Raw genomic sequence first — 8,073 nt, 5'->3', positions numbered from 1 at the left:
GGGACAATGCTGTGTATTCTGTCTGCCAAGACTCAAGAAATTACTGTAATTGTTTTAGCACATTTCTGTGGCCGAGGGCTTGCTTCATAACTCACACAAAATGTTATTATGCTGAAAATCAAACCTTTCAGGACAGTCTTGATACATGGTGATTGCCAAAACTAAATGATCTGATAGTGTGACCCTGAGGAAGTAGTCTCACTGGTTATCTGGCAGTTCCATGGCTTGCAGCAAGATTGTCAAGGCAGATCCACAACCTTTGCTGAGAGGTTGTCTTTTTCTCTGCACTGACACAGTGCTGTTCGCTACTTCTTTGTACTGGCTGTAAGTTATTTGTCACTAGGTCACCACTGGCTTTAGAGAGTGCACTACTGTCCAGCAGTTCAGCCATGAGCAATGCACTGCAGACAACTCTCAGCATCTTTGGAGCAGCATGGGAGAAATGCTGAAGAGGATGGTAATCCCTGGAGATAGGAATAGGAAAGAGGAGAACTGACTTGGAAACCTGTTCAGATATGCAAAATAGTAATCAATATTTTTACTCTAAAAAGTATTTCCAGTTATTTCTGATAAGCTAATGGGTCCAGTGGAGGAGAGATAAGAGTTTACTGAAAATAGATGGCATCCCTTCAAAATATGCTGCAAGTTAAAATATTTCCCTAGAAGCATCTGCCGCTTGACTTGGAAGTTACTATCCCAAAGAGACTGTAGAGATAAAGTTCAGAGAGAGGAAAATATCTTTATTTGGCATTTAATAGAGATGCTATATTTGAGTAAGTATGTTTTGGGATAGGCAGTACATGGCTGATAATCCATCCTCAGAAGGATTTATGCCTGGGTAAGGATGGCATTTGTTTGTGGAAGCCAACATCTGTTTCTGTTTGCATGCTGTCACTTTCCCAGCCAGCCATTCGTGGTTAGGTGAGTAGTGCAAGTGCTTGATCAAAGTTGAATCTTCCTCTGTGTTTGCAATTGTTGGTTTGACAAATAATCAAGAAGTGTACTTTTCTCTGTTAGTCAGTTGCAAGGGTTGAGAAGAGTAACATTTTACAAGGGCTAAACTCCATCTGTTGGTTTGAAAAAAAAAATTATGAGGCAATGGTAACGCTCTTTTCCATTAGTTCAGATGTCAACTGTTTCTGTACTCAAGTGCTCCATACAAGCTCCTCATCTGCTTCCCAAATCTATTCCCAAATATAACCTGAGTATGTTTTTTCTAACAATCTCACTTGTCTAGTTTATAATTTCTATCCCACATCAGTCCCTATATTAGCAAGTAACCATTTTGATGTTAAAAAAAAAGGCATTGAAACTACATGTATATACTGTGGAGTCTAACAGTGTGGAAGCTGCAGCTAAAGCTGTAAAGTTTTTCAGAGCCTTGGTATTACTGTCCTGTATAAAGCAGGGTTTTATTTTCCATAGCTAAATTTGCTTGGTGTCAAACATTGACTTTATGCCCAAGTCAGAGAAATACCAACTTTTACCGTGTTACTTGAGCCTCCCCCTCTGTTGTGTTTTAGAGGTGTAAGGGAAAAGCTCTCCCATTGGATAAAAGGGCATTAGATGAAGAATACCTCTCTGTGTAAATATTGGAGGTCTTCTACAACAAAGTAGTAAAAGGGGGGACTGTCTTAAATATCAACAAGTGTTGTACTTCTCTTTTATGCTGTAGTGAGGCATCTGCCATCCTGCGTTACTGCAGCTATTTCTTGTCAACAAGGTGGTTTGGGTTTTTCCCCCATACATTTCTGCATTTCTCCAGCCACTGGAAGTGAAAATGATGTTATTTCATTGTAGAGAAGTGTTACTCTGAAAGATGTTACTTTTATCAGGAACTGCTGTTCTAACGTTTCTGCAGGAGAACACAATTCCCAGAACTTTGTATCACTCTAGGGAGCTCTGCTCAAGCTGCTCTCCGAAATTGTCTTGTATTCAACTTCTTCCCTTCTGTCCATACTTATGATTTCTTAAATCCAGCACTTTGGGAGAGGAAGGTGAAAGGGCTCTTTGCTAATTATGGAACAGTTAAAAATGTCTTTCTGAGCTGCTCTTGGCAGAAGGGGTGTAGAAATACTTGTGTCGGGGGGAAAAATGAAGAGTTACAAATGGCAAATCATGACAGCTGTGTGGGAATTCCTGCTCTTCTGCTGACTTGTTATCCACAGTTATGGTTGTGAACATCCAGTAATGCCCAGGGGACACATGGAAACACATGCAAGGGGGACACAGCTTTATGCCCCAAGTATCCTGTCCTAGAAACAAAGAGCTCAGGTGTAAAACAATTTTGTTGGGAAGAGTCTATGCAGATATATATGAGAGATCAAGCACTTAAGTTATCTATAAAAATTTGTGTGTACCAAAGTTGTTGCCTTGCAGTGTTTTGATGCAGACTGTATGTCCTGGGCTCCCTTTGAGGAGCAGGAGTTACATCCTAAATCTGTCACTGTGACGGGCACACCTCAGCTTCCTGTTTCCAGCAAGACAGCTGACCCACACCATGGAACTCCTATGTAAAACTCAAAACTGCTTTAGCTGTTTGTGACAGTGGTGCCTGGCAGCGCAAATCTATCACAGCAGTCAGGCAATTGAGGGAGGGTGATAGCAGAGATCTTTGCTTGGGCTACACTGTGAAGTCCCATCTTTGATTCTGATGAGGAAAATACAAGGTATGGCACCTGTCTAGCATGTACTTGCCATTCCCTCAGCTACATTTAGGCTGCTTTTTAAAAATGTTTTGACTTATTCCCTAAATAGGGCAAATCTAATGTTATATTTAGGCATGGGGAGGAGGAGGAGGGGGGAAAGCTCTCAGAAGCCATAGGTAGGTACACGCATGGAGACTCAGCATGTTCAGTTTGCAAAACCTACTGCCATCTGCAGCCTTAACTTTGGCATTTTAGGCTCCTGCTAGTTTGGCTATACAAATGTCTTGGCTCCTCTCATATTGCTCATTTGCAGCTGACATATTGCCACTTAAAAGTAGTGGCTCAGCTCTGGCTGAGCTCCATGTTGGACTTTATAACATGTCTCTGTATTTGTTTATTCAGCACAAATTATTTTACTACTGGGTGTAGCTCTTTATGAAGCCTGTCTCCTGGAGATATTGCCAGAGGAAGGAAGTATAACTATATGGTATTTACCTTACCATGATGCTGTTGTAGTCATACTGTTTGACTCATGCTAATACATTCTGTGTTAGAGTAATACTTGAAGGTCAGTGGAGGAAGGACTGTTCCTATGCTCACTTGGAAAAAACCAAATGGAGCAAAACACAAAGAATCATCTGCTTGGGGGTTTTTCACTTGTAATACACAATTGATGGCAGAAGGGAGCCATTTCAGAGTTACATTAGACCAAATTAAAAAAAAAAAACTTAAAAAAAAAAATCCAGCAACATTATTATGCTTGTATCACCTGTAGAAAAGTGCTCCAACACCTTCTGGAACAACTTACAGAAGATGAAAAAAAAGGCAGAATACCCTCATCTGATTCAATTTGTGTCCTGAATATGAGGTGTTTTGAGGACATGAGACACCTGTTAGTTGCAAAGACCCCAAGAGCAAGGCTCTGCACTGCCTCAGAACTGAGGATCTATAATTAACAGCAGTGATGGCTGTACATTCTGTTCCTCACTGGTTTCCTGCTATGCCCCCAACATGTCAGATTCCTTCCCTCACAAAAATGAAAGTTTAGATGGTCTCCATTTCTCCTCCAAGGCAATTTGTCACACATTTGTGCTCTCAGTGCTAAAATAAGTTTATTAACATACGTAGACACCATTTGAGCTTTCGAACAAAACCTGTAACATAAGGATCCAATTATGGGATTGTATAGTTAATGATCCTTTTAAATGTAAAACTCCCTATAAAATTTACTGGCAGCTTCGAGAGTCTTCAAACTGTCATCCTGAATTGCCACAGAAAGTGCCATTTTTCTGCTGTAATGTAAATCCAGATTGTTCACAGGAGATGATTAAATCTAGAAGTAATTTTGAGGAAATGAAAGCAGAATCCAAGACACACTTCTCCTAATCATAGGAGAAAAACCTCTGCTTTGTTCTCCTATAACTACTCAAAACCCCCACCTTATGTAAATGGATGCCAGAAGCTGAAATGAAGCACCAGCTCCTGACTCCCCTCACCTGTATGGATCACGCTTGGACTCCAACATGCCAAGCATGGATCCAACCTCCTGAACTATGCTGTGCTGTCTGCTCAGTGCACACCCATGGGTGGCATCTGGGATCTCTGCATGCCTGACATGATGAGGGAGCAATTCCTGCACGGTCCTGGGCTCTACAGAAATCCTATAAGCATGGAGAGGCAAACTTCACTGAGACAAAATTTCTGTGGTGGGTAGTGGGTCCAGGGAAATTTGCATGTACATATACATTTGAAAAGAACCCATATGGAAGCAGCCAGGAAATTCCATTCTTACATTCTCAACACTGGGAGTTTTTAAAAGAAAATATATGTCATTTATTTGCCAGAAAAGTAGAAATCCTAATAGTCACTGTCTAAATAGCAAAATGTCAGAAAGGGTAAGATCCATAAAAAAATTACAGAAAGAGAAATCTTTGAATCCTTTGTCAGGAAGGTACTGACATCCCTTGCAAGTAGAATTCTGTCTTTATTGTCACAGACTGCAGAGGGAGATGAGAGTGCTGCTTGTTATCACAGCGGGGGCTGTATATTCAGCTGAAGAGTCTCCATCACCATGGTATTTCCAGCAGCTCTCAATTTTAATCATCAAGCTCCACTTTACAGATGGAGAAAGCTTTTTAGTTCCCTTCCCCCTTTTTAACAGGTGGTAAAAGGATTTGCTGAAGATACGTAAGATTCTGGCAACTGCAAAAATAGATGTTCATCCTCTGAATTCCCATCCCCTATCCTAATTAAAAGCAATTGATGTCATCCTTCCTTCTGTGTTGTGAAATACATAGTTAAGTATAGCCTATATTAGTGTAGCAGCAGGTTGTTTTTCTGATAAATGAAGAAGTACATCTCTTAATTTCAGCTGTCACCATGGATGGGGATTGCTGGGGGATGGGGGAAAGAAAATGGCCAATAGAACCAGGATGTTTATCTTTGAAATTCTGAATAAGCAACCAGCTGCACAAAGTGTCTTTCAGAAAGGAACATCTTCTGTTGCTATTTCTGTTAATCAAAAAGACATTTAGATCAATAAGCTGCATTATAAAGGGGGACATGTGTATGCTCAAGCCCTTTTCTCTCCATGACTTTTCCATTGTTGTTCCTATGTGTACAGGCTACTACTTTGCCTTAGTTTTTACATGGTTTTTATGTGTATTTTATTTTCCTGCTTGTTACTAAGTCTCCATCTGAAGAAAGTTTGTTCTTTTCACTGTTGGCATTTGATGTTTTTGGTTGGATTGACTCCTTCCTCTGAAAAGAATGAGCCCCTTTCTTCCCCTCAGTGACCCCTTTTTGCTGTTCCACTACAAAACAAGCCATCGCCGGTCACTGCTGTGGCTCTTAGGGAGGGGCAGAAAGCGGCTCCTCCTCCTACTTCAGAGGAGAACCCCAGGGAAGGGGGTGCTCACATCTTTAGTCCCAGTGAGTCACTCATAGCACACAAGTCTTAAAACGCTAGCTTTGGTTTGCTGCTATGCACTTTTGGCAGTGAAACATAAATATTTAGTCACTGTTGCAAAGCCAAGGATTGACGCTTGACACACACACACACAAAAAAAGAGGGAAGTGCCCACGAATAGGCTGTTTGTTGTTTCTTCTGGCAGTAACATCTTTCAGCATGAAGGAGAAACAGCTGAGCCTTTGCATGTTGACTTCTAAATAAAAATAAATCATAATATGGACTCTTATTCCAAGTAAAAATACTTGATTTTAAAAGAATTGTTAACAAGCAAGGTCCATCACAGATTTTGTAATAGGAATTTGTCCTCTCCAGGAAGTTGATTTTCTCTGCCCAAGCCCAGCACTAGGAGGCAATTCTGCACTCACAGTGCATTTCATGCTTCCAAAATCCAGAAAGTAGATTGTATTGATGCCTCTCCCCTTACTAGTCTTCAGAAAGTAAAGGCTACCTGTTGAACCACTAAGTAACCAACGAGCACCTGCCTAGGACAGCACCTCTCCTGCCCCCACCTATCCAGCTGCAGCAGAAAGTTGTCAGCAACAAGAATATATTGCCAACGATAAGAATAATAATAATTATTCTGAAAAGGGTGATTTTTCTTCCAGGTAGCAGATGAGATGGTAGGACAACCTGTTACAGCAGAACAAAAGTGACTTCATGCATCTGGAGATTGGGGATATTTGTCTCTGTAACCTTAATCTGCTTCCATAGAAAGAGAGAAAGCAGGAAGAAAGTGAGAAGTTGGCTCTAGGGCTCAGCAATGGAGATGGAAATGGCTGCAACTCCAGGACAAACTCAGGTGGCCATCTTGTGTTTACAACTCCTGGAGAGCTTTGTGATGTTGTGCCGCGTCATGTCTGGGTTTCCCAGCTGCTGCTGCAAACCAAGAGCTCTCCTATCACTGGTGGGCAGGGGACCCACCCCACTGAGCTGTGGTGAAGTCAAGTGCAGAGCTCTTTTGCTGCCTCTCACAGAAACACAAGGGAATGCCGCGGGGAGGAGAGGCCGTCTGATAACACCCACCGCAGAAGTGTGGGGGTGGACAAAGGAAATTTCCTTGTCAGCTTGTGAATGTGATAAAGAGTGCAAATAGGCAGGCATGCAAACAAACACCAACTATTTAGTAAAGCACAGCTATTCTTAGTTTGTGGATTCTATCAGCCCAGGTGCCTCCAGCATAACAAACTCATCATCTCTGCTTCAGGTTTGTCTTTCTCTTTTCCCCATAACCTTGCACAGACCTCTTAGCTGTTTCTAATTTAGGAAAAAAAATTCATGTTATATATGGGGAATTCATCTTGTATTTCTTGTAACTTAATGCAATTCCAAAGTTTAGCTGGGGCTTTCCTGCAAGGAAGGGGTGCAGAAGGTCCTGTTTTTTTCCTCTTGTCCCTTCTGGAGCCTTTATTTGCCTGTCACCTAATCCTGTTGGAGCAAAAACATTATCACTTTCCCAAACTCCCTCAAGTTCCCTGACACACAGAGTGTACAGATGTCCCAGCATTTTCACCATGCCCTAAAGATGCTCACTGGGGTATGGAAGAAATTCAGATCTTGGGCAAATATTTATACCCCAGCACAGCAGGAAAGGGAGGTAATCCACCCTTTTCCTGCTTGGATAAAGCCTAAGGAGATATTAAAGAGTTATCCAGGTGAACCAGTTATGCCTTGGTTGGGAATTAGGGTATATGGGTTAAAGAATATGGAAACTGTAAGAAACAAAGAGTAGGAAGTATTAAATATCCAGAACTGTTTGTGGCCAGAGCAAACCAAACTACCCAACTAAAATTAAGTAAAAAGTACAATAGAGGAATTTAGGGTGACTAAAGGGAATTCAATGCAGAAAAGAAGGTTAATTTTCACTGTAAAGTTAAAACTAAACAGCTTCCCTTTTTTTGCTTTATTAAAAAAACAAACAAACAAACAAAAACCAAAACAAAACAAAACAAAAAAAAACCCCAGAACAGCAACCAAAAAAAACAAAACAAAAATAAAAACCACAAAAAAACAATAAACCAAATACCCAGTGCTGAGCAAGGAAGGCAAAAGAGGGCAGGTGCAGTGTTTCTTTCTTCTGTCCTACTAATTTTCTTTCCAGATCTTACCTTGGAGATGCACTGGTCCTGTAGCCAGTCCACAGTTTTTCTGCTCTTGGAACTATCTTGTTCTGCTAATGGGAATGGAACACAGACCAAAAAAAAAAAAGCCTATATGCATATAAACGTGTGCCTCTGTGTGTGTGTATGTATATACACACATTTAAACACTGTTTTTAAGAGTTCACTTGCTGCCTTTGGATGCTCATGGCATGGAGCATGAATAGCATGAGAGCATTCAAATGTAGCTAGTGAATATTTTAGGAAAGAAAATTCTTTTTTTTCTTCTCCTCCTTCCTCCACAGTAAATGGTGAAATAAGAAGTGTTAGTGGGCCTGAAGTCATGGGGCCCAAGGCT

Source organism: Agelaius phoeniceus, chromosome 1 (genome assembly GCF_051311805.1).
Source record: "Agelaius phoeniceus isolate bAgePho1 chromosome 1, bAgePho1.hap1, whole genome shotgun sequence".
NCBI classification, from domain to species: Eukaryota; Metazoa; Chordata; class Aves; order Passeriformes; family Icteridae; genus Agelaius; species Agelaius phoeniceus.
Note: the sequence above shows the minus strand (reverse complement) of the source record.